The sequence below is a fragment of the Palaemon carinicauda genome, chromosome 3 (assembly GCF_036898095.1).
Source record: "Palaemon carinicauda isolate YSFRI2023 chromosome 3, ASM3689809v2, whole genome shotgun sequence".
Taxonomy (NCBI): domain Eukaryota; kingdom Metazoa; phylum Arthropoda; class Malacostraca; order Decapoda; family Palaemonidae; genus Palaemon; species Palaemon carinicauda.
In genome coordinates, this window is record NC_090727.1 from 114,044,803 (window position 1) to 114,072,372 (window position 27,570).

At 41.4% G+C, this 27,570-nt stretch overlaps 1 long non-coding RNA gene across 1 annotated transcript; it reads right to left on the reverse strand.

Annotated features, from left to right (window-relative positions):
* Window positions 1–266: 266 nt before the first annotated feature.
* Window positions 267–27,010, reverse strand: LOC137637800 (uncharacterized). The gene is made up of 5 exons (XR_011043811.1): window positions 26,779–27,010; window positions 20,705–20,929; window positions 19,680–19,846; window positions 7,699–7,777; window positions 267–583 (listed from the first exon to the last, which is right to left on the reverse strand). It is a non-coding gene; the product is annotated as an uncharacterized lncRNA (long non-coding RNA).
* Between the last annotated feature and the right edge of the window lie 560 nt (window positions 27,011–27,570).

Genomic DNA, 27,570 nt, shown 5'->3' on the forward strand with positions numbered 1-27,570 from the left:
TGAACAAATATAAAAATAGATTTTTGACCACAGCATATCACTTTTGTGTAATGACCTGTTCATTTTCCATTATCCTTTCTATACCAAATAACACTACCGAGTGTGTACCTTAAACTGTTATTGGACAATGTAAATTTATGATAAATAAAATGGTTATATGTACTTTAATTAATCTGATTTAGCATGAACCTAACTTATAAAATTAAACAATCGTATACCCAGGACTAGGTGTATTTGTAAAGGGTTTAATTTACACTTAAAACAATAAATATATTTGTCCGTTGAAAATTTCACTGTAAGAAAATAGTAAAAATTTTAAAATACATAAAAATTTGAGAAATGAGTTGAGTTAGCTATACTGTACAACGATTACGAGAAAAATAAATGAATATAAAATTAAATCGCAGATCACAGTACATTTCCATTAAAATGGAAATCCTATTTAAAGTTGCCCTCAGCTGAAATCGGAACTAAACTTCCGCTGCTTCGAATTAGAAGACTGATCTCCGGTGGAACTTGTTCTAGTATGCAACAGTTGCGATTTGCGTGATGGCCCAGGTTTCGAATCTTCTTGTTTGATTTTCTGAAATGATTACAGTAATTATTATAATATAAGAACTACATTTTTTCAATAAATTTAAATTACTACAATGAACACCAAATCTCTATCTTTTATTACAGTGTCCATTAATAATTTACTGTATAATCTTTAACCCTTTTACCCCAAATGGACGTACTGGTACGTTTCACAAAACTCATCCCTTTACCCCCATGGACGTACCGGTACGTCCTTGCAAAAAACTGGGTTTTACATTTTTTTTGCATATTTTTAATAACTTTATGAAAAACTTCAGGCATTTTCCAAAATAATGAGACCAACCTGACCTCTCTATGACAAAAATTAAGGCTGTTAGAGCAATTTAAAACAAATATATTGCAAAATATGCTTGAAAAAAAAAATGCCTGGGGGTTAAAGGTTTTAAATCTATAAAATTTCAATAATGAACAAATCCCTCTTTTATTACATTAGTGTTCATTGTAAATAAAAAATAAGTTGTCCGTTAATAATTGAATACAGCAAAACTAAAGTTATGTCAAAAATATACATAAAACTATGAAACAAGATTTCATAAACACATATTGCATAGTACATATGGTTTTGCATTCAATATTATACTGATGATTACTTGAAATGCCAAGACTTATAAGTTTTTATGCTTGCAAACATACAAACTTCTATTTCACACATCAAATTGTCTTTTTGTGCAGTACTTCTCATTGATGCATTAACTACAATTATTATTTTGATAGGAGACCCTCCTTCAAACAGGTGGAGTTGAATACTATGGCTGCATCGGCAGAATTCAATTTCTTATCCAATTTCTCAATTCTACAGACAATTCTCTTTTCAGGGTTGCTACATTCAGCTAGCAAGGTGGCGAAGGTCATCAGATGGGTGAAGGATACAATTCAGGTTAAGTCTGGATGTAATTAATACAAGTACAAGTAATACTCGAAAATTACAACAGGTAAAGTCAGGAGTGGATTGCGACGCGTTCGAGAAGTGAGGCTCTGGCTGGATCTGGGTCCTTATATATCCCGGCTCTGGTTCGTAGAGAGGGGCCTCGAATTTTGATTGGTCGATCGGAGGTTGTGGGCTCGGGTGGCAGATGTACGACGAGCTTGGCTCTGCCTCCTAGGCTGAGAGGTTAGTTAGGAATTCTGAATCCTGATTGGTCAAGACGCGTGCCGAGCCAGCCGTAAAGTCAGGCAGTCTCCCCTCTCACTTAGTGGACTGGGCTGAGAGAGGTATCCGAGCTCCCTGATTGGCTGAGACGTGCGCCGAGATGGGATCAAAGTCAGGCAGCCCATTCCTACGCCTACGCTCAGCAGACTGGAATTCCGGACCACGTTCGCCGCCAAAATCAGCATTCGGCCAGACAATTTCTCCATTTGAGGGGGTGTCAGGATCGGGGTTGTCATCATTCTGGGGGTCTTGGTCTTGGTTCCTAGCGTTGGTACGTCGACAGGATGGTAGGAGGAACATCTCTTGGGTCGTATTCAACGCTGGTTTCTTGTTCTGGATTAACAGAGCTTCCAATATTCGTAGGCGCCTGCTGTCCGGGGCGCTGCCGATAATTTTGGTATTGGCGACGATGTCTGCCCGGTTAATTTGGGTGTTATGTCGCTGTAGAGCATGATTTCTTATAGCACCTTGCTGGAAGTGGCACGAAATCCTCTTCGAAAGTTTCATAGTAGTCATACCTATGTATTGGCCGGGGCATTGGTAAGAGTAGACTACATTTGTCATCTTCAGAGGATCATTCTCAGGGGGTGATGGACTGTTTCTCATAATCAAGCTGCGGGTTTTTTCAGTCTGGTAATAGATGATGAGTTTCACTTTTGTGGTCTCATCAGTGGGTGAAACGTTGTTAATGATGATGTCTTTAATGGCCTTCTCATCCCGCTGATATTCTGCGTGCATGAGGCCTTTGTAGTAAAGCTTGATGTCTCTAGATCCGTTGGTGGGGTCCGACAGCACTAGAGATAGGTCCGACAACCCCACCAACGGATCTAGAGACATCAAGCTTTACTACAAAGGCCTCATGCACGCAGAATATCAGCGGGATGAGAAGGCCATTAAAGACATCATCACTAACAACGTGTCACCCACTGATGAGACCACGAAAGTGAAACTCATCATCTATTACCAGGCTGAAAAAACCCGCAGCTTGATCATGAGAAACAATCCAGCGCCCCCTGAGAACGATCCTCTGAAGAAGACAAATGTAGTCTACTCTTACCAATGCCCAGTCTGAGGATGCCCCGCCAAATACATAAGTATGACTACTATGAAACTTTCGAAGAGGATTTCGTGCCACGTCCAGCAAGGTGCTATAAGAAATCATGCTCTACAGCGACATAACACCCAAATTAACCGGGCAGACATCGTCGCCAATACCAAAATTATCGACAGCGCCCCTGACAGCAGGCGCCTACGAATATTGGAAGCTCTGTTAATCCAGAACGAGAAACCAGCGTTGAATATGACCCAAGAGATGTTCCTCCTACCATCCTGTCGACGTACCAACGCTAGGAACCAAGAATGATGACAACCCCGATCCTGACACCCCCACAAATGGAGAAATCGTCTGGCCGAATGCAGATTTTGGCGGCGAACATGGTCCGGAATTCCAGTCTGCTGAGCGTAGGCGTAGGAATGGGATGCCTGACTTTGATCCCATCTCGGCACGCGTCTCAGCCAATCCGAAACGCGTCGCAATCCACTCCTGACTTTACCTGTTGTAATTTTCGAGTATCACTTGTACTTGTATTAATTACATCAAGCCTTAACCTGAATTGTATCCTTCACCCACCTGATGACCTTCGCCACCTTGCTAGCTGAACGTAGCAACCCTGAAAAGAGAACTGTCCGTAGAATCGAGAAATTGGACAAGAAATTGAATTCTGCCGATGCAGCCAATAGTAATAATAATAATAATAATAATAATAAAGCTCAATTTAAATCTTCTGTCATAAGCACATTAATCTGCAAGGTTAGGAGACAGATGTAAACTTCTTGGCAAGCATTCGATAGTAATAAATATAGTAAGAAAGGACTTCGCTCAAGGTTCGTACGGGTGGATGCACTGTTGCTCTTATAGCAAAGACAATGTAATACACATTACATCTGCTTATGGCTTGATCCTTGATAAAAGTTTTAAAGGTGTACTGTATTACACAGCGGATCTCTGCAATAGCACAGTATATCCACCACCATCTTGATCACCGATAAAAGAGTTCATTGTTGTGCTGGAGTATAGTACTGTGATCTTTAACCTTGGTATAAGAGCTAACTTTTCTTATAGATATTCCTTTCAGTACTGTCGCTTATGCTGTGGGCTTACCCCATAATCCTGTCTTGCCGTCGCTATTATCGGCAACTGTAGGAGTCTGCTCTAAGCTAAGGTCAAAGAGCATGAGGCAGACATGAGTTGGTTCCTCAGCATGTCTCTGGTCCTCTCTGGTACCGTCTCCAACTGCAGTTTGTGATCTAAAGGCATAGGTCTAGCTGCTCTATTGATCTCTTCACAAGTTTGTGCTTGCGGAAGTCTAGTGCATAGTTTCTATAACAAGTCCCACGACAGTAACTTTTACTTGATAGTCGATTCTCTTGAAGAGGAAGTTCTGGAGGACTGCCCTTAAATCTATCGCCAGATAGCTCCGTCTGGCACAGTGTTGCTAACTGCTACTGCTGCACTGAAGGCAATTTGGAACACAGCTGCTGAATAAAGCAACAGGTGTGTTGTAACCAAGACCCAAGACATGAATACTGGTCATAGTGAAACGTCAATATCTCGAAAGTAGTTTGGTCTTTGAAGAACCCTCCGAAAAGCAAAACAAGTAAGCAGGAAAACCAAATTGATCCAGTGCCTAGAATTTCAAAAGCCTGTCTGGAATCTTCCAGTAGTCTGAAAGAATGAGAGACTTCAGCACGACTGTGATCCTAGGGATAAACTATGGTCCATTTCTTTTAGCGATGCATATTTGCACCGACTTGCGTCGGTGCCCTTTTAGCTCAGAAAAGTTTCCTGATCGCTGATTGGTTAGAATTATCTTGTCCACCCAATCAGCGATCCGGAAACTTTTCCGAGCTAAAAGGGCACCGCTGCGAGTCAGCGCAAATATGTATCGCTAAAAGAAATGGACTATGGTGCGTTCCTTCCAGGCTGTTTGGTCTACTTGAACAGAATGATAAACTGAAAGTCATAGCAAGCAGTTTAACCAAAAACATACTCCAATGACTTTTAAATATCTTGCAGACGCATACATCATTAATCTGTTGCAAGGCCTTCCTTCTCACATACGTCATGCTACTCTGTCAACTCTTCCTAAAACAAACCTTGTTACTATCTTGATATCATCTATTTCTAGCCACAATAATATTCACTACTAAATAACAGTGCTGGATCTGCAACACTAAAATTGCTAATTTCCTAAATAAATATTTCAAAACAAATATATAAATAGTGAAAGCATTTCCTTACAGGCAAATGAACAGAGGAGTGGAAATGTGTATCTTTGTAGTGCAGAGATACCGAGAAACTTCCTTTCCTGGTTTTGCAAGTTTGGAGATAATGGGAAACTACCTAATCTGGTTTTAAAAGTGCAAAGATAACGGGAAACTTCCTTTCCTGATTTTACAAGCACAGATAACGGGAGACTACCTAATCTGGTTTTACAAGTGCAGAGATAACGGGAAACTTCCTTTCCTGATTTTACAAGCATAGAGATAATGGGAAACTACCTAACCTGGTTTTACAGGTGCAGAAATAACGGGAAACTTCCTTTCCTGATTTTACAAGCATAGAGATAACGGGAGACTACCTAATCTGGTTTTACAAGTGCAGAGGTAACGGGAAACTTCCTTTCCTGATTTTACAAGCATAGAGATAACGGGAGACTACCTAATCTGGTTTTACAAGTGCGGAGAAAATGGGTAACTTCCATTCTTGATTTTACAAGCATAGAGATAACGGGAAACTACCTAATCTGGTTTTACAAGTGCGGAGAAAATGGGTAACTTCCATTCTTGATTTTACAAGCATAGAGATAACGGGAAACTACCTAATCTGGTTTTACAAGTGCGGAGAAAATGGGTAACTTCCATTCTTGATTTTACAAGCATAGAGATAACGGGAAACTACCTAATCTGGTTTTACAAGTGCGGAGAAAATGGGTAACTTCCATTCTTGATTTTACAAGCATAGAGATAACGGGAAACTACCTAATCTGGTTTTACAAGTGCGGAGAAAATGGGTAACTTCCATTCTTGATTTTACAAGCATAGAGATAACGGGAAACTACCTAATCTGGTTTTACAAGTGCGGAGAAAATGGGTAACTTCCATTCTTGATTTTACAAGCATAGAGATAACGGGAAACTACCTAATCTGGTTTTACAAGTGCGGAGAAAATGGGTAACTTCCATTCTTGATTTTACAAGCATAGAGATAACGGGAAACTACCTAATCTGGTTTTACAAGTGCAGAGATAACGGAAAACTTCCTTTCCTGATTTTACAAGCATAGAGATAACGGGAGACTACCTAATCTGGTTTTACAAGTGCAGAGATAACGGAAAACTTCCTTTCCTGATTTTACAAGCATAGAGATAACGGGAGACTACCTAATCTGGTTTTAAAAGTGCAAAGATAACAAGAAACTTCCTTTCCTGATTTTACAAGTGTGGAGATTATGGTAAACTACCTAATCTGATTTGATGACAAACTTAGTCACTGATTTTATCTTGTATGGAATTTTCTGCCAAAACTTACAGCATGCTGAGGCTGATGACTGGCTTCCTTCTGTACCGTAAAGAAGTTTGTAGAACCCAGGCAAATTTTCTTGTACTCCATGTGATCAATGGAAACAAGGTCCTAAGGTCCATTGACTGCAATTGTAATACTTAATGTAGGCTAAAGTCTTCTTTTAGCCTTCTTTAACAAACCTCTTCAGCAAGAGAACACTTAGCACGGAGCTATGAGAGATGGCACAACACAATCTCATCTTGCCAGTACTTTTCATCTTCCCCGCAGAAGTGTGCATACTGTATGTTTCCTTACTCTCGATAAAATCTTATCCTGATAAAGGAAAGTTAGAGGCGGAGTCACTTTCCATTGGGACTGCTGCTACGTCTAACATCAAGCCTCCTGTGGTCTTAAATTGGATCCTTGAAAGTTCAAGGCAGTTTGTTAGTTCGTGCATACAAAAGAAGGGTATTGGTCTCTCACAATTGCGACCAGTCATCCAATCTGGGAACTACTGGCAAAACCTCGCGTATGATGAAAAAAATCAATATGATTTGCCATCAAAATTCTTTTTAAGGTTAAAGAAGTAATGAAGGAAAAGGGCCATTTAAATCATTCCTAGTGAAACCGTGCACAAAACCAAATGTTTAGAAAGTGGAATCTTGTTACCAACATGTCAAGACACTAAAAGGCTCTTGGCTAGCCTTTTACTAAGATATATTACTAATACATCGGATAAATTGCAATTACTTCCCCTTACTAAAGGAAGTACAGGGTACCTTGGCGGTCGCCCGCTAGATCCTAGAGACGAAGATGTGGCACAGCCCGCACACGATGTTTCTTTTGATTTGTAATAGTCTTTGGAATTTATGCAGAACGAACGTGGGCTATATATAAGTATTTTGGTGGGTTTGTTAAGGAACAAATGAACAGCTTTCACATTATCCATATTTGATATAAAGATGCAACTATGAAAAACTAAACTGTATAAGATCCTCAATCGGAGATACAAACAAATCAGACAGAAATCGTAAAATATAGATATTGCATCGATAGTTTATAGACTGTAATAAGATAAAGAAATACTTAAATACTTAAATATAACAATATATGAATTTTATACAATTATCAAAATGACATTTGCAATCAATCTGATATTTATTTCATATAAAACAGGACTATTTTTTTTTACTTTAGTAGCTGGAACCTACTAGGTTTATAAGTTTATGACTTTCTCTATAAGTATTGTAGGGAGTTGATTAAGAAACAAATGAAGACCTTTCACTTATCCATATCTGAGATAAAGATGCAACTATGAAGAACTAAATTGTATGATTTAAATAAACAACACTATCAATATAACTATTTTTTTAATAAAAAGTCGTTCACCTTTTCAGGAAAGACGTGGGCGAGCTGTTCACTTCTCGACTGCCAGATCATCTGCTGCCGTTGGAACACGTCGGGATATCTGGAATTAAGGACGTTATGTTGTCAAGACTGCCTGGAATTTAAAGACTGCCAAAATCGTAATGAAGAACATTGTCTGGCTGGATGGAATTTAAAAATTTCTAAATATACTGAAGAACATTGTTGAAGATGAATATCATGATGAAGAACATTGTTGAAGATGAATAATCACTGTGCAACAAATATATTCTGATAAATTATGCAAATATTTTTATACTTGAATAATCTAATATCCAACACTAACGACATATAATTTTAACATATAATTTTGTTGATCAAAAATCAAATAAAATTTTTCAAAATATGTTTAGCATATAAAGAACAAAAACTTTTTTATCATTTCCAATATGTAAATTACCATAATTTTATTTGTTAAGCATTACTCATATAAAGAACTAAAACAAATTCTTTTTACTTTTCTATATGTAAATAATTAGAATGTTATTAATTCCTTTACTTTATAAAAATATAATAGAAATTTACTCCATCAAATAAAGTTTTTAAGATACAAAAGCAGTAATTTCCTTATACTTCACCCTGCATTTATGAAACCGCGTGAAATATTAACTACGACATAATAGCATTTCTTCGATGAGTGGAGTACGGCACTCACTCAGTCTTGTTTTGAGATTGTGTACTGTAATTTTTTATAATAAAATGTGAATAGAAAAGGCTACCTCTATGAAAATTAATTACAAAACTCCCTAATATTATTTAAGCAATAGATTTTTGGTGCAAACTAGAAAAGGATGTTTAATAAATACATACATACATACACATATACCAAGGCACTTCCCCCAATTTTGGGGGGTAGCCGACATCAACAAATGAAACAAAAAAGAAAAAAAGGGGGGGGACCTCTACTCTCTACGTTCCTTCCAGCCTAACAAGAGACTCAACCGAGTTCAGCTGGTACTGCTAGGGTGCCACAGCCCACCCTCCCACATTATCCACCACAGATGAAGCTTCATAATGCTGAATCCCCTACTGCTGCTACCTCTAAGGCATTGGAGGCAGCAGCAGGGCCTAACGGAACTGCGTCACAAAGGATGTTTAATAAATATTAAAGGCAGATGAGGTCTCCATCTCTTAGAACGGCAAATCAGAGGAGAGACGAAGGACTGAACTATAATCTATGTTCATTACTACGCACCAAGCTACAACCCTTGTTGGAAACGCAGGATGCTACCAGGCTAAGTGCTCCAGAAGAAAAACTAGTCTAGTGAGGAAAGGACATAGAGAAATACCTAATAAACTATACACACATAACAAAAAATATACAATACATACAGATCAGTAAGAACATTAAAATAATGTCATATATAAACTATGAAATAAGACTTATGTCAACCAGTTCAACAGAAAAACCTTTGAAACTACAGTAGTTTGAACTTCAGAAGTTCCTATCATTTCACAATCTCGTCACAGGTGGAATAAAAACCTCTAGTATGAGGTGTAGTATTGAGCCTCATGATGTAGAAGAGAAGACTATTGGAATTGACTTCATACCTAATATTACGAATTGGGAAAACATTTGTGCAATATCCATATAGAAATAACTGAATGATGGTGTCAGAGATTAACCCTTTTACCCCCAAAGGACTTACTGGTACGTTTCACAAAACTCATCCCTTTACCCCCATGGATGTACCGGTACGTTCTTGCAAAAAACTGCTAATTCTATTTTTTTTGCATATTTTTGATAATTTTTTGAGAAACTTCAGGCATTTTCCAAGAGAATGAGACCAACCTGACCTCTCTATGACAAAAATTAAGGCTGTTAGAGCAATTTGAAAAAAAAAATATACTGCAAAATGTGCTTGAAAGAAAATAACCCCTGGGGGTTAAGGGTTGGAAAGTTCCAAATAGCCTGGGGGTAAAAGGGTTAATATCCAAATGAAGAATACAGAATTTATTAGACATAATTTTCTATGCAAGAAATTGAGATCGTACTCGGCAGCTGGAGACCAGATAGAAGAAGGATACGCAAGGCAGAACATTTATTTATAATAGATTGATCACCAAAAAAAAACTTTTTCTCAATAAGCCAATTGTTTGTACATACATACATATACCAAGGCACTTCCCCCAATTTTGGGGGTAGCCGACATCAACAAATGAAACAAAAACAAAAAAAGGGGACCTCTACTCTACGTTTCTCCCAGCCTAACAAGGGACTCAACCGAGTTCAGCTGGTACTGCTAGGGTGCCACAGCCCACCCTCCCCCCGTTATCCACCACAGATGAAGCTTCATAATGCTGAATCCCCTACTGCTGCTACCTCCGCGATCATCTAAGGGATCAGAGGAAGCAGCAGGGCCTACTGGAACTGCGTCACAATCGCTCGCCATTCATTCCTATTTCTAGCATGCTCTCTTGCCTCTCTCACATCTATCCTCCTATCACCCAGAGCTTTCAGTTTGTGAAATTGAAAAAGGAACAAACTAGATGTTTCTCCAGAGTAAATTTGCTATCAAGACTCACACATAGAATCTTGAATGAATGGTGTATAGTTAAAGAGACATTGTCAATGTAAAGATCTCATTGTTGAGGAGCCACTGTCCTCTCCTTAAAATTATTCCTTGAGTTTAGTTAAGGTTGGGAGGAACGTAGAGAGTAGAGGTCCCCTTTTTGTTTTTGTTTCATTTGTTGATGTCTGCTACCCCCCAAAATTGGGGGAAGTGCCTTGGTATATGTATGTGTACTTAAGGTTCAGCTTCATCCCCCATGATTTGCACTATGAAGTGATTTCAGTTATATCTCTTTAAGTGATTCAGCAACCATATTCAAATGGAATTGATGCAAAGTAGTATTAGCTGCATATGAATATGTAACAATCTTGTTTTCTAGGCCAGTCAACATATTGTGTGTATGGAATGAAAAGTAACGAGCTTAGAACGCAACCCTGAGGAACATCATATATCAAATTCTAATAATTAGTATGGTAACCTTAAAAAATACTCTGCCATCTATTTTTGAAAATCAATAATGATGCCAAGAAAAGACACACCCACTACCAACGGTTTGGGTTTGAAAACCAGGGCCTCATGATTAACACCAAAAGACCCACCTACTCCAAGCTGTTTGGGTTTGAAAACCAGGGCCTCATGATTAACAAGGTTAAAGGAAGCATTTAAATAAAAGCCAATAATACAAACTAACCAACTAAAATGAAGGGATTTCTGCACAGCATTGGAAATTGTAAGAGGGGCATCACATTCTCCAAGGCTTTCGTGAAAATCAAACTATGGAACAGATGATTGCCATCCGCAAACCTATTTAAACATTTTGTCAAAAGACTTTCATAAACTTTAGACAATATGGGAGCTATTGAAATTAGGCAGTAATTAGCAGAGCTAGAGCTACCACAAATACATTTACCTAATGGAATAACATTAATAATTTTCCAACATGTGCAAAATAACTTCGAAGTGCGCAACTTAAAAATCAAGACAACTTAGGAGCTAAGAACTCGGTTGTCTTTATAAAAAGACAGAAGGGAAAATATATCCAGGTCTTCGCCACCATTAGTATCAAGGCCCAGTCATCATCATCATCATCATCATCATCATCATCATCATCACATCCTACGACTATTGACGCAATGGGACTCGGTTAGGTTTCGCCAGTTGTCTCCCTAATTACCTTAAATTACCTTATTCCATTTCTTATTTATTTTACTTTCTTCCCTAACTAAAAAAGTAAAATAAATAACTGATAAACTATGAAACACATCACAAACACTTACTTCTTAACAGAAGCTGTGTCACTTGAGAGCAAGAATTCCCAGACAGACATTGCTGGACAATATGCCGAAACGCCCCACAGAATTTCCTTAATGTCGTTACCAGGTAGTCATATTGTCTCAGTCACTTCGGATCGCCGCAAGACCGTATTCTTCGTGAACATGTATAACTGTAAAGAAAAGTCAATATTTATTACAATATATCAAACATGAAAAATATCTAAACTATGAAATACTAAACCCTTTGTAACTTATTACGTATTTATATTCCAATCTCTTCCGTCCTTTACACATTCCTGCTCTGTCCTCATACACCTGACAACACTGAGATTACCAAACAATTCTTCACCCAAGGGGTTACTGCACTGTAATTGTTCAGTGGCTACTTTCCTCTTGGTAAGGGTAGAAGAGACTTTTCAGCTATGGTAAGCAGCTCTTCTAGGAGAAGGATACTACAAAATCAAACCATTGTTCACAAGTCCAGGGTAGTGCCATAGCCTCTGTATCATGATCTTCCACTGTCTTGGGTTAGAGTTCTCTTGCTTGAGGGTACACTCGGGCACACTGTTCTATCTAATTTCTCTTCTTGTTTTGTTAAATATGATATTTTAATTATAGAATAAATTTTTGAATATACTTACCCGATGAATATATAGCTGCAACTCTGTTGCTCGACAGACAAAAAACTGTACAAAAAAACTCGCCAGCGATCGCTATACAGGTTGCGGGTGTGCCCATCAGCGCCAACTGTCGGCCAGATACCAAACTCCATGTAAACAAAGACTCAATTTTCTTCTCGTCCCATTGCGTCTCTATTGGGGAGGAAGGGAGGGTCATTTAATTTATATATTCACCGGGTAAGTATATTCAAAAATTTATTTTATAATTAAAATATCATTTTTAAATATTTAACTTAGCCGGTGAATATATAGCTGATTCACACCCAGGGTGGTGGGTAGAGACCAGTTAAATATGTTTACATCTTATGAGCTAAGAGTTTTTATTTCATTTTAGAAGTTATCAAAATAACAAAAACAAAATAAATAGGTACCTGGTAAGGAAGTCGACTTAGACGATTACTCTGCCTTATAAGTACGTCTTCCTTACGGAGCCTCGCGATCCTCTTAGGATGCTGACAGACCCCTAGGAGCTGGAGTATCAAGGGCTGCAACCCATACAACAGGACCTCATCAAACCCCTAATCTGGGCGCTCTCAAGAAATGACTTTGACCACCCGCCAAATCAACCAGGATGCGAAAGGCTTCTTAGCCTTCCGGACAACCCATAAAAAAACAACATTAAAAACATTTCAAGAGACAGATTAAAAGGATATGGAATTAGGGAATTGTAGTGGTTGAGCCCTCACCCACTACTGCACTCGCTGCTACGAATGGTCCCAGTGTGTAGCAGTTCTCGTAAAGAGACTGGACATCTTTCAAGTAAAAAGACGCGAACACTGACTTGCTTCTCCAATAGGTTGCGTCCATTATACTTCGCAGAGATCTATTTTGCTTAAAGGCCACGGAAGTTGCTACAGCCCTAACTTCGTGCGTCTTCACCTTAAGCAAAGTTCGGTCTTCCTCACTCAGATGTGAATGAGCTTCTCGTATTAACAATCTGATAAAGTATGACAAAGCATTCTTTGACATAGGCAAGGATGGTTTCTTAACTGAACACCATAAAGCTTCAGATTGGCCTCGTAAAGGTTTGGTACGCTTTAAATAGAACTTAAGAGCTCTAACCGGGCATAAGACTCTTTCTAGTTCATTGCCTACGATCTCCGATAAGCTGGGAATATCGAAAGATTTAGGCCAATGCCGAGAAGGCAGCTCATTTTTGGCTAGAAAACCAAGTTGCAGCGAACAAGTGGCTTTTTCCGACGAAAATCCGATGTTCTTGCTGAAGGCATGAATCTCACTGACTCTTTTAGCCGAGGCTAAGCATACCAGGAAAAGAGTCTTAAGAGTGAGATCTTTCAGGGAGGCTGATTGTAACGGCTCAAACCTGTCTGACATGAGGAATCTTAGTACCACGTCTAAATTCCATCCAGGGGTAGCCAAACGACGCTCCTTGGTGGTCTCAAAAGACTTAAGGAGGTCTTGCAGATCTTTATTGTTGGAAAGATCTAAGCCTCTATGCCGGAAGACCGATGCCAACATGCTTCTGTAGCCCTTGATAGTGGGAGCTGAAAGGGATCGTCCTTTTCTCAGGTATAAGAGAAAATCAGCTATTTGAGCTACAGAGGTACTGGTCGAGGATACAGAAACTGACTTGCGCCAGTCTCGGAAGACTTCCCACTTCGATTGGTAGACTCTAATGGTAGACGCTCTCCTTGCTCTAGCAATCGCACTGGCTGCCTCCTTCGAAAAGCCTCTAGCTCTCGAGAGTCTTTCGATAGTCTGAAGGCAGTCAGATGAAGAGCGTGGAGGCTTTGGTGTACCTTCTTTACGTGTGGCCGACGTAGAAGGTCTACCCTTAGAGGAAGACTTCTGGGAACGTCTACTAGCCATCGAAGTACCTCGGTGAACCATTCTCTCGCGGGCCAGAGGGGAGCAACTAACGTCAACCTTGTCCCTTCGTGAGAGGCGAACTTCTGCAGTACCTTGTTGACAATCTTGAACGGTGGGAATGCATAGAGATCCAGATGTGACCAATCTAGGAGGAAGGCATCTATATGTATTGCTGCTGGGTCCGGGACTGGGGAGCAATAGATTGGAAGCCTCTTGGTCAGCGAGGTTGCAAAGAGATCTATGGTTGGTTGGCCCCAAGTGGCCCAAAGTCTCTTGCACACATCCTTGTGGAGGGTCCATTCTGTTGGAATTACTTGCCCTTTCCGACTGAGACAATCTGCTATGACATTCAAGTTGCCTTGGATGAACCTCGTTACTAGGGAGATGTCTTGACCTTTTGACCAGATGAGCAGGTCCCTTGCGATCTCGTACAACGTCAGTGAGTGGGTACCTCCTTGTTTGGAGATGTACGCCAAGGCCGTGGTGTTGTCTGAGTTTACTTCCACCACTTTGCCTCGAAGGAGATACTCGAAGCTTTTCAAGGCCAGATGTACTGCCAACAGCTCCTTGCAGTTGATATGCATGCTCCTTTGACTCGAGTTCCACAGACCTGAGCATTCCCGACCGTCCAGTGTCGCGCCCCAGCCCAAGTCCGATGCGTCCGAGAAGAGAACGTGGTTGGGAGTCTGAACAGCCAGGGGAAGACCCTCTCTTAGGTTGATATTGTCCTTCCACCAAGTCAGACATGACTTTATCTTTTCGGAAATCGGGATCGAGACCGCTTCTAGCGTCTTGTCCTTTTTCCAGTGAAAAGCTAGATGGTATTGAAGAGGACGGAGGTGTAGTCTTCCTAGTGACACAAATTGTTCCAGGGATAACAGCGTCCCTACCAGACTCATCCACAGCCTGACTGAGCAGCGTTCCTTCTTCAGCATCTTCTGGATGAATAACAGGGCTTGATCTATTCTGGGGGCCGACGGAAAAGCCCGAAAAGCTAGACTGTGAATCTCCATCCCTAAATACACAATAGTTTGGGATGGGACCAGCTGCGACTTTTCCAAATTGACTAGGAGTCCCAATTCCTTGGTCAGATCTAGAGTCCACTTGAGATCCTTCAGACAGCGACGACTGGAAGAGGCTCTGAGAAGCCAGTCGTCCAAATAAAGGGAGGCTCGGATGTCCGATAAGTGGAGGAATTTGGCCACATTCCTCATCAGCCTCGTAAACACGAGAGGAGCTGTGCTTAGGCCAAAGCACAGGGCCCGAAACTGGTAGACCACATTTTCGAAGACGAATCTCAGAAAAGGTTGGGAGTCTGAGTGAATGGGGACGTGGAAGTAGGCGTCCCTTAGGTCTAGCGAGACCATCCAGTCTTCCCTTCTGACCGCTGCTAAGACTGACTTTGTGGTCTCCATGGAGAACTTCGTCTTTGTGACAAAGACATTCAGAGCACTGACGTCTAGCACCGGTCTCCACCCTCCTGTCTTCTTTGCAACTAGGAAGAGACGGTTGTAAAATCCCGGTGATCGAAGGTCCGAGACTTTGACCACCGCTCCCTTCTCTAGCAAAAGAGACACTTCCAGTTTCAGGGCTTGTCTCTTTTCTTCCTCTCTGTACCTGGGAGAGAGATCGATGGGAGACGTTGCTAGAGGGGGTTTGCGTACAAAAGGGATTTTGTACCCCTCTCTGAGTAACTTGACAGATTGTGAATCTGCGCCTCTCCTCTCCCAGGCTTGCCAGAAGTTCTTGAGTCTGGCTCCCACTGCTGTCTGAAGTTGCGGGCAGTCAGACTCTGCCCTTGGAGGACTTGGGTCCTTTCCTCTTCCCTCGTTTCCCTTCGGCACGAGTACCTCCTCTGCTGGAGGCTCTGCCACGAAAGGGCGGAATAAAGCGAGACGCTGGAGTGTCTATCCTCGGTCTAGCGGATAATGAAGGCAAAGGGGGAGCTTTGCGAGCTGAGGACGCAACAAGATCGTGGGTGTCCTTCTGAACTAACGAAGCGGCAATTTCCTTTACCAAGCCTTCAGGAAACAGGCACTTGGAAAGGGGAGCAAAGAGAAGTTCAGATCTCTGGCATGGTGTAACTCCAGCAGACAGGAACGAACAGAGAGAGACTCGCTTTTTCAGGACTCCGGACGTGAATGAGGCAGCAAGCTCATTGGACCCATCACGGACGGCCTTGTCCATGCAGGACATAATGAGCAAAGAAATATCCTTATCTGTCGAAGAGATTTTCCTGCTCAGGGCTCCTAAGCACCAGTCTAAAAAGTTAAAGACTTCAAAAGCCCTAAAGATCCCTTTAAGAAGGTGGTCCAGGTCCGATGGTGACCAACAAATCTTCGAGCGTCTCATGGCAAGGCGGCGGGGAGAGTCTACAAGACTTGAGAAGTCGCCCTGGGCAGAGGCAGGAACTCCCAAGCCGAGAACTTCTCCCGTGGCATACCAGACGCTCGATCTAGAAGAGAGTTTAGATGGGGGAAAGGCAAATGCTGTCTTCCCTAAACTCTTCTTGGACTCTAGCCAGTCTCCTAACAGCCGCAAAGCTCTCTTGGATGAGCGTGAGAGGACGAGTTTAGTAAAGGCAGGTGCGGTAGAAGTCATGCCTAATACAAACTCTGACGGCGGAGAACGAGGAGCCACAGAAATAAATTGGTCAGGAAACAACTCTTTGAATACAGCCATGACTTTTCTAAAGTCCAATGACGGAGGAGTTGCCTTGGGCTCGTCCAGTTCTGACTGTTGATCGTCTTGTTGTTCAGCAACATCCTCATCAGATAGTTCCTCATCCGAAAACTGATGAGGAAACGGCAACGGAGTGGGCAACGTCTGGTTCGCTGAGTCCGGTCGCACTGGTGCATGCGTGACGGAGCCGGACGCAACGTCATGGTACTGCTGCACAGTCTGTGAACTGTCAACAACCATGGCAGCGCGAGGACGCACAGCGTCCACCCGAGACTGTCTAGACCGTCTGGGTTGTGCAGTCGAAACCACACCGGGTTGCGGAGGTTGACGCACCGCGTCAAAACAAGTCACCTCTGATGGTTGTTGAACGTCCTGAACGTCAACAACCACCTCCGAGCGTCGCTTAACGTCAACGTGCGGCTGGCAACCCACACTGGGTCGCATCGGTGGAGGAACCACCTCAACTGGTAGACGCGAGAAGGTTACCTCAGCGTCAACAGGACGCACAACCGTTCGCTTGGAAGGTTGTTGGCCAGAAGGTTCAGTAGCAACCTTCTCCGCATGAAAGTCCTGCATCAAGGACGTAAGCTTGGACTGCATGTCTTGCAGCAAAGCCCATTTAGGGTCTACGGGAGCAGGTGCGGCAACAGACGGGGTTAGCGACTGAAGCGGTACCGCTTTGCCTCTCTTAGGCAGTGAGCAGTCATCAGATGACGGCAACGAGTCCGAACTGACCCAGTGGCTACAGCCGGGACGTTGGACTTGTCCTGAAGGGACCGACTTACGCTTTAAAGGTCGTGAGACCTTGGTCCAAAGTTTCTTACGAGAAACACCTTCAGACGACGAGGTAAAAACGGGCTCTCTCGTCTTACGTAGGTAGGGGCGATCTTGGGGAGATACGCCTGATACCATGAAGGGAACGTCTGTTCACTGATCAAGGCCTCTCGAACCCATGCGTCGTACGACATTGCTTCTCCCCTGGGCTTGGGAGCTTGCAAGAGGTCCCGGACTAGGACGACGACAGGCACGAACAGACGAACCCTCAAGCGCAACACTGTTCACAACACTTTCACTTGGCACTTTATCACTTCCCGCGGCACTTTGGCACTTTAGCTCCTTAACATCCGCCATGAGTTGATTGCGGTCACTTGCAAGGGACTCAACTCTCTCCCCCAGGGCATGGATAGCACGCATCATGTCAGCCATCGATGGTTCCTGAGTGCTAGGAGGGGGGTTAGGAACAACCACTACAGGGGAAGGAATAGGTTGTGGGGCATGAGGAGAGGAAACATCAATCGACCTAGAAGAACTTCTCCTAATTCTATCTCTCTCTAGCCTGCGTGTGTACTTTTCAAATTCGATAAAATCGAATTCTGAAAGGCCCACGCATTCCTCACACCGATCTTCCAATTGACAGGTTTTACCCCGACAATTGGAACAAAGTGTGAGGGTCGAGAGAAGCCTTCGGAAGACGCCTAGAACAGTCCCTAGCATTGCATTTTCTAAACTTGGGAACTTGTGAAAGGTCAGCCATTTTGAATTGGTCAAGGGAAAATTCCAAAAAACGATCTAAGTCATCAACAATGAATCTGATACAAAAAAGAGTTCAAGGATTTATTTGAAAAAAAACCCTGCACAGCGAAAGCTCAAAACCAGAATATAGTACTTCACCAAAGATGATGGGAAAAACTCCAGGTTTCAACAGCGAGTAAAGTACGTCTTGTCGACACGTCGACAGAGAGAAAATTGAGTCTTTGTTTACATGGAGTTTGGTATCTGGCCGACAGTTGGCGCTGATGGGCACACCCGCAACCTGTATAGCGATCGCTGGCGAGTTTTTTTGTACAGTTTTTTGTCTGTCGAGCAACAGAGTTGCAGCTATATATTCACCGGCTAAGTTAAATATTTAAAATTTTACAGTTTACATAGGAAATCTCAAATTTTTAAGTAATTTGTATTTTTCCTAACATACTTACCTAGAACTACCTTCTTAGGAGTTACTGGTAACTCTATCCTAACCGACCAGCTTTTGCGTAGTTTACCCTATTCCCGTTTTCTATGGGGCTAACCTCAGGCGGAGTGAAACGCGCCCCGAGGCGACCCGGGGTCGGAGAGCGTGCAAGCTCAGGTCGTCTCTTCAGTAAGTTTCTGGTCGCGACGTGATCATCATCTCGCCGCGCTCTCTCTTACCCTGTGCGACCCCCTGTGTCCCCCGACCCTTTGTGTCTACCACGTGCTACCCACTTCATTTCCTTACCCTTGCCTTTGTATCCCTGTGTCTCTTGGTGACTTAGTGTTGTGTTATGGAGCAGCCTCGTCGTTGCCCTGGGCCTGTGGCCGGGAAATCTTGTAAACTTCATAAACTATAAAACATAAATCTATTCTATCCATTTACCAAGGCACTTACTTCCCCCAATTTTGGGGGGTAGCCGACATCAAACAAATGAACAGAAGGGGACCTTTCCTCTCTACGCTCCTCCCAGCCTGACGAGGGATTCAGCCGACTTTGGCTGGTACTGCTAGGGTGGCCACAGCCTAGACAAAGATAAGCTAATTAAGAAAGTAAAATCTTCTTCTTCTTTGTCTGCATCTTTTCCAGTGGGGTCGATGTTGGCCAGCATTCTCCATCTACCTCTGTCCCACACTTCATCACCGGTTAATCCCTTTGATCGAAGGTCATCCTTGATACAGTCCACCCACCTTCGCTTTGGTCTCCCTCCCCTTCTCGTTCCCTGTACCTCCATTTCCATCACTCTCCTCCCAATATACTGTTCATCTCTTCTCATGACATGACCATACCACCTCAGTCTACTTCCTTGGATCTTATCTGATAGTTCTCCAACTCCTGTGGTACCCCTAATTACCTTATTTTACTTTCTTCCCTAACTAAGAAAGTAAAATAAATAACAGATAAACTATGAAACACATCACAAACACTTACTTCTTAACAAATCACAAACACTTACTTCTTAACAAAAGCTGTGTCAGTTGGGAGCAAGAATTCCCAGATAGACATTGCTGGACAATATGCCGAAACGCCCCACAGAATTTCCTTAATGTCGTTACCAGGTAGTCTTATTGTCTCAGTCACTTCGGATCGCCGCAAGACCGTATTCTTCGTGAACAAGTATAACTGTAAAGAAAAGTCAATATTTATTACAATATATCAAACATGAAAAATATCTAAACTATGAAATACTAAACCCTACGTAACTTATTACGTATTTATATTCCAATCTCTTCTGTCCTTTACATATTCCTCTCTGTCCTCATACACCTGACAACACTGAGATTACCAAACAATTCTTCACCCAAGGGGTTACTGCACTGTAATTGTTCAGTGGCTACTTTCCTCTTGGTAAGGGGTAGAAGAGACTCTTCAGCTATGGTAAGCAGCTCTTCTAGGAGAAGGACACTACAAAATCAAATCATTGTTCTCAAGTCCAGGGTAGTGCCATAGCCTCTGTATCATGATCTTCCACTGTCTTGGGTTAGAGTTCTCTTGCTTGAGGCTACACTCGGGCACACTGTTCTATCTAATTTCTCTTCTTGTTTTGTTAAATTTTTAGAGTTTACATAGAAAATCACAAATTTTTAAGTAATTTGTATTTTTCCTAACATACTTACCTAGAACTACCTTCTTAGGAGTTACAGGTAACTCTATCCTAACCTTCTATAGGCCTTCATTCTTAACTAAACTGTTTGAAATTGTACTACCTTGGTACACTATGAGCTAAAAAATATTGACAATACTACTTGCACAAGATTAACAATCATACCATTGCTAAATATGTGAAGAATATTTCCCTCGAGACTAAACTAGAAGTGTGCTCGAGTGTACCCTCAACCAGTTTTTTTTAAATTCAAGCTTTACCTCCCACCTCCCAGCACTTACCGAATCGTCATTTGCCGAACATGGAAACAACAAATGTGATACACAATAAAGAAGATGGTCTTTATCAGAAAAATAAACTTTTTATACATATATTACCATTGATCATAAGTCTTCACATGGTTGTGAAGATCAAGGGATATCAACCCGGACTTTGACATCAGACGAGTTGGGAGTCCAGGAGTAAGCATCTTCACCTCTTCCGTTGGCGGCACTAACTGGTTGAGATAGTCCTTCGACGACAGGCTGGACTGGTCCACCAGTTCGTCTCCGTACATGCAGTACAGTTTGCGAGACTCGAACTCGCTCTTGTCACTGCCGTACCTGGAAAGTAGAATATTCAATGAAAATTTCCTTCAGAGAACATAGCTAATTAAGGATTGCACGATGGAGAAATCAGACGTTGTAATTAGAAGTTGTAGAGTGGATAAAGATAAGAAAAAGTACAGTAAGGTAAATGAAAATACAAGGTGATTTAAAATTTGCATTTTTTAAAAAACAAAATTGTCGAAAGAGTGCCTAGAAGCTAATATTCAAATTAGTGTCTAGACGCTAAAAATCAAATGAGTATCTAGAGGTTTATCAATACGATGGAGAAATCAGACATTGTAATTAAAAGTTGTAGAGTGGATAAGGATAAGAAAAAGTACATTACGGTGAATGAAAATACAAGGTCATTTAAAATTTGCAATTTTCAACAGACAAAACTGTCAAATGAGTGCCTAGAAGCTAATAGTCAAATTAGAGTCTAGACGCTAAAAATCAAATGAGCGCCTAAAGGTTTATCAATACAATTTCTCTTTCGCATACAGACCACAATCATAATTTCCAAATGTCCACACACACACTAGTTTTTGTCTGGCAGAGAGAAGAGTAATAATCGCATGAACATGTCCCACTTTTATGTATTCTACGAATGAATTTGCAGGATTAACAAGCCTGCTAGGAGATAATACAGAATACTATAAGAGTTCTGTGTCTGTATTATTATTAGTAAAAATGTGGAGATATATCAGTCCAATGAGTTGAACTTTACTCTTATATAAATGGCCTGAATTATATATAAATATATTGGATCTAATAAATCCATCCATATACCAAAGGCACTTCCCCCAATTTTGGGGGGTAGCCGACAACAACAAGAAACAAAACAAAAAGGGGACCTCTACTCTCTACGTTCCTCCAGCCTAACCAGGGACTCAGCCGAGTTCAGCTGGTACTGCTAGGGTGCCACAGCCCAACCTCCCACATTTCCACCACAGATGAAGCTTCATACTGCTGAGTCCCCTACTGCTGCTACCTCCGCGGTCATCTAAGGCACCGGAGGAAGCAGCAGGGCCTACCGGAACTGCGTCACAATCGCTCTCCATTCATTCCTATTTCTAGCACGCTCTCTTGCCTCTCTCACATCTATCCTCCTATCACCCAGAGCTTTCTTCACACCATCCATCCACCCAAACCTTGGCCTTCCTCTTGTACTTCTCCCATCAACTCTTGCATTCATCACCTTCTTTAGCAGACAGCCATTTTCCATTCTCTCAACATGGCCAAACCACCTCAACACATTCATATCCACTCTAGCCGCTAACTCATTTCTTACACCCGTTCTCACCCTCACCACTTCGTTCCTAACCCTATCTACTCGAGATACACCAGCCATACTCCTCAGACACTTCATCTCAAACACATTCAATTTCTGTCTCTCCATCACTTTCATTCCCCACAACTCCGATCCATACATCACAGTTGGTACAATCACTTTCTCATATAGAACTCTCTTTACATTCATGCCCAATCCTCTATTTTTTACTACTCCCTTAACTGCCCCCAACACTTTGCAACCTTCATTCACTCTCTGACGTACATCTGCTTCCACTCCACCATTTGCTGCAATAACAGACCCCAAGTACTTAAACTGATCCACCTCCTCAAGTAACTCTCCATTCAACATGACATTCAACCTTGCACCACCTTCCCTTCTCGTACATCTCATAACCTTACTCTTACCCACATTAACTCTCAACTTCCTTCTCTAACACACCCTTCCAAATTCTGTCACTAGTCGGTCAAGCTCCTCTTCTGTGTCTGCTACCAGTACAGTATCATCCGCAAACAACAACTGATTTACCTCCCATTCATGATCATTCTCGCCTACCAGTTTTAATCCTCGTCCAAACACTCTAGCATTCACCTCTCTCACCACTCCATCAACATACAAGTTAAACAACCACGGCGACATCACACATCCCTGTCTCAGCCCCACTCTCACCTGAAACCAATCGCTCACCTCATTTCCTATTCTAACACATGCTTTACTACCTTTGTAGAAACTTTTCACTGCTTGCAACAACCTTCCACCAACTCCATATAACCTCATCACATTCCACATTGCTTCCCTATCAACTCTATCATATGCTTTCTCCAGATCCATAAACGCAACATACACCTCCTTACCTTTTGCTAAATATTTCTCGCATATCTGCCTAACTGTAAAAATCTGATTCATACAACCCCTACCTCTTCTAAAACCTAATAAATAAAAAAAAGAAATTATAAGATATGAATCTGTGATAAACAGAAATTAAGTCTTATCTATAAAACCTATGCTTCTTATACATTTTAAAATCTTGAAAACAGAGAAACTCTCAAAATCAGATAAATTGCTTGACAAACTTTTCTTCACAAAACGTGAATATTTTTGTCCTCTACAAACTTTAGTTGCAAAAATATGTAAAAATGACAAATTCATTTATAATTTGTAACTAATACAAAACTGGAGTTATTTATCATGGATATTCTTTTAGCAAAGCTGGTAGCCAATTAGACTATTGTTGCGAGGTAGCAACCCTACCCACAGACTGGGTAGAGGGTGGCTAGGGGTACCAGTCACCTGTATATATACTCACAGAGTGAACTAGTCACTTTTTCTCTTTGCCTTGTAGAGAGCGGATGTCTCCTCTCTCTCCTCCTTAACCCTTTTACCCCCAAAGGACGTACTGGTACGTTTCACAAAACCCATCCCTTTACCCCCATGGACGTACCGGTACGTCCTTGCAAAAAAATGCTAAATTTTTTTTTTTTTTTCATATTTTTTATAATTTTTTGAGAAAATTCAGGCATTTTCAAAGAGAATGAGACCAACCTGACCTCTCTATGACAAAAATTAAGGCTGTTAGAGCAATTAAAAAAAAAATATACTAAAAAAAATATACTGCGAAATGTGCTGGGAAAAAATTAACCCCCTGGGGGTTAAGGGTTGGAAATTTCCAAATAGCCTGGGAGTAAAAGGGTTAAGACCAGTGAAGATTAATGGCTAAAGAGTCGATGAAAAGAAATCTTGATAAAGGAGGCTAAAGACCCAGAAGTACATAAGGAGAGAACTTGAAATAAAGACTAGAAGAATGGAAAAATAACCCATTGAATGGATCACTCCTGAGAAAAGCTGAAGAATTGGCCAATAAAGAAACATGGCAGTGGCTATAGAGAGAAGAACTTAAGAAAGGAAACTGAAGGGATAATAATTATTAAGGCTTTCAAGAGGAAACCAGACTTTCTTATTCTGCGAGTGTTTTGACAGCGATGATCAAACAGTAAGCGAACAATGCGCATTGTGAAACGTTAAATGCTCCCGACGGAACATCATAAAATGAGGAGATCCTGTAGAGAGTAGGGATCCCCTGCTGTAGAGGATCAAAAGAGCAGCCCTTAAAGTAAAGTAATGGCAGTATAAGATCAAGCCACAAGAATAAGATATACTCAATGAGCTATATACGGATATAACATCACATGAAAACGCAGGAAATGTATGGCCAAAAGAGAAACCACTAACCACTTTGCTAGCGACTGTCCAGCACTTGCTTAGCATCAATACAAGAAACATGGTACAGTGACCAAAGCTCTCCATTGGAGTACGAAGAAAATATGAAATGCAAAGCAGCAAAAAATGGTACGAACATCAACCTCAAGATGTGGTAGAAAATGATCAGGCTTAACTACTCTGGGACTACAGTATAAGGACAGATGGGAGTGATAAAAAAAGCATATCGACCAGACATCACAGGAGTGGTGAGTACTTTTCTAAATGTTGATAATGAAAGGTATACTTTGAGTTATGCAATAACTGGTGAAATTCTGCAATGAAAATTGGAATATTATAAAGTTTACTGAGAAAAATACGTTGAATTATAACTTGAATGAGTGAAGGAAGCTCTAATGGAGTGAAGGAAGCTCTGGGTGATAGGAGGATAGATGGGAGAGAGGCAAGAGAGCGTGCTAGAAATAGGAATGAATAGCGAGCGATTGTAACGCAGTTCCGGTAGCCCCTGCTGCTGCCTCCGATGCCTTAGATGACCGCGGAGGTAGCAGCAGTAGAGGATTCAGCATTATGAAGCTTCATCTGTGGTGGATAATGTGGGAGGATGGGCTGTGGCACCCTAGCAGTACCAGCTGAACTTGGTTGAGTTCCTTGTTAGGCTGGAGGAACGTAGAGAGGAGAGGTCCCCTTTTTGTTTTTGTTTCATTTGTTGATGTCGGCTACCCCCCCAAAATTGGAGGAGGTGCCTTGGTATATGTATGTATAACTTGAATGAATTTAAGAAACAAAAGATGTATAATCTGCAGTGGGAAAGAAGAGCTCGAGTCATAGAAAAGAGGGTTTTGGAACGTCACCGGTCGAAAAAGTATCACTCGTAGATGTCGCATTACCGTGGGACTCCGGCGTGGAAGATAACGGGGGGAGAGAAAATAAAAAAAAAAAAGTATCAGGATTTGCAAATTGAATTGAGAAGGCTATGAAATATACAGGTAGAAGGGGTGCTAATAATCACAGGAACACTAGGGACCATACCCAAGTCATTGAAAAGGAATCTTAAGAAGGTAGGAGCCAATTTAGCCCCAGGACTGGTGCTAAAGTGTGCGTGCTACTTGAAACAGCATGAATAATTAACCCTTTTACCCCCAAAGGACGTACTGGTACGTTTCACAAAAGCCATCCCTTTACCCCCATGGACGTACCGGTACGTCCTTGCAAAAAATTGCTATAAATTTTTTTTGTTTTTCATATTTTTGATATTTTTTTGAGAAAATTCAGGCATTTTCCAAGAGAATGAGACCAACCTGACCTCTCTATGATGAAAATTAAGGCTGTTAGAGCAATTTAAAAAAAATATACTGCAAAATGTGCTGGGGAAAAAATAACCCCTTGGGGGTTAAGGGTTGGAAATTTCCAAAGAGCCCAGGGGTAAGAGGGTTAACAGACAGCCTTGTCCTTCCTCACTAAGAAATGGAATTCGCTTTCAACTTTTTTCCCTGCCTTTATAAAACCTTTCGTTCTTCAAGTGGATATTTTGTGAATTTTCTTACTGGCGTTATGAATTCATTCACTGTGCAATTTATGATTTCGCTCACAGGATGTCTCACAGGATGTAGATACAGGAGAGGGGGTTCCCAGCCCCCTCGTCCCGTCCCTTTCAGTCGCCTCTTACGACACGCAGGGATAACGTTGGCGCTATTCTAATTGTTTTTATGCCCCCGTGGCCACAGGGGGCCGGGAGGAACGTAGAGAGTAGAGGTCCCCTTTTTGGTTTTTGTTTCATTTGTTGATGTCGGCTAACCCCCAAAATTGGGGCAAGTGCCTTGGTAAATGTATGTATGTACTCACAGGATAATTTGGGAATTTTCTTACTGGTCAGTTTATGAATTAACAATCAGAACAGTTTATAATTCCCTTCAAGACAGTTTATCAACACTTTTCCTAAATCTAATACTTTTCTAATTCACTCTCAGGACAGTTTATAAATTCCCTCACTCACGAGACAGTTTATTAACTCTTTTAAGACTAAATCCAATGCTGCTTTCCCCAAGAGAGGGGAGGATGAAGAAAAGAATAAGTGCCAGGCATACCTTTTCATTCATGCAGACTAAAACCGGGTAACAATGCCCTTAACCCTCTGCTACTTGTCCATGAAGGAGCTGAGGTTTAAACCAGCTGTTGTGCAGCCACCACAGGGCCGATAGAAAACGTATCGAGCCTCCTGTGGGTCGCGTCTTGCAGGTAGTGGTAATAACTTAATACTAGGAACACAAGGGAACATGGTTTACCTGGCATTAGCATAAGAAAAACATTAGAATACTGTAACAACAAATTTGAGTAAAAATGCAATTCTGATACTCACTTGTTATAATTCACCTCTATCCACGGCTCCTCTTTAATCTGCCGCAGCAAAAACCCGTAGCTCTTTTCCTTGGCCTTGCGGCTTCGTTCCGTAAAAACCCGTAGCTCTTTTCCTTGGCCTTGCGGCTTCGTTCCGTAAAAACCCGTAGCTCTTTTCCTTGGCCTTGCAGCTTCGTTCCGTCTCTGGCTTCTCGAATCTTATGGTAACTTTTTTGACCTTGTCCTCTTCGTCAGAATCTGGAAGAAAATTTTGATCAGCGACATACTTAAATGATAACTGATCGTTTAGTTTTCCGTAAGTGATATTCCGAACAGCTACAGAATTCTTAAAATAATTACTGGGAGGTCGTCGACTTGCAAACATTCGGAGATACTGTACAAACTCAAACCCACCTGAAATCGTAAACCTCAAATAATGTATCAAAAGTTCAAAGTTGGAGCAAATGCTTTTTTGTTGACCAGGCGGACATGAGTCTTTTTATAGTTTATTTATGACATCTGTTTTTGACGTTGTTAATAGTTTATATATGACATGTCTGTTTTGACGTTGTTACTTATTTTAGAAGGATTTATTGTTAATTTGTTCTCTTCATTTATTTATTTCCTTTCCTCACTGGGCTATTTTTCCCTGTTGGAGCCCCTGGGCTTATAGCATCTTGCTTTTCCAACTAGGGTTGTAGCTTGGATAGTAATAATAATAATAATAATAATAACAAAGGACGTACTGGTACGTTTCACAAAACTCATCCCTTTACCCTCATGGACGTACCGGTACGTCCTTGCAAAAAACTGC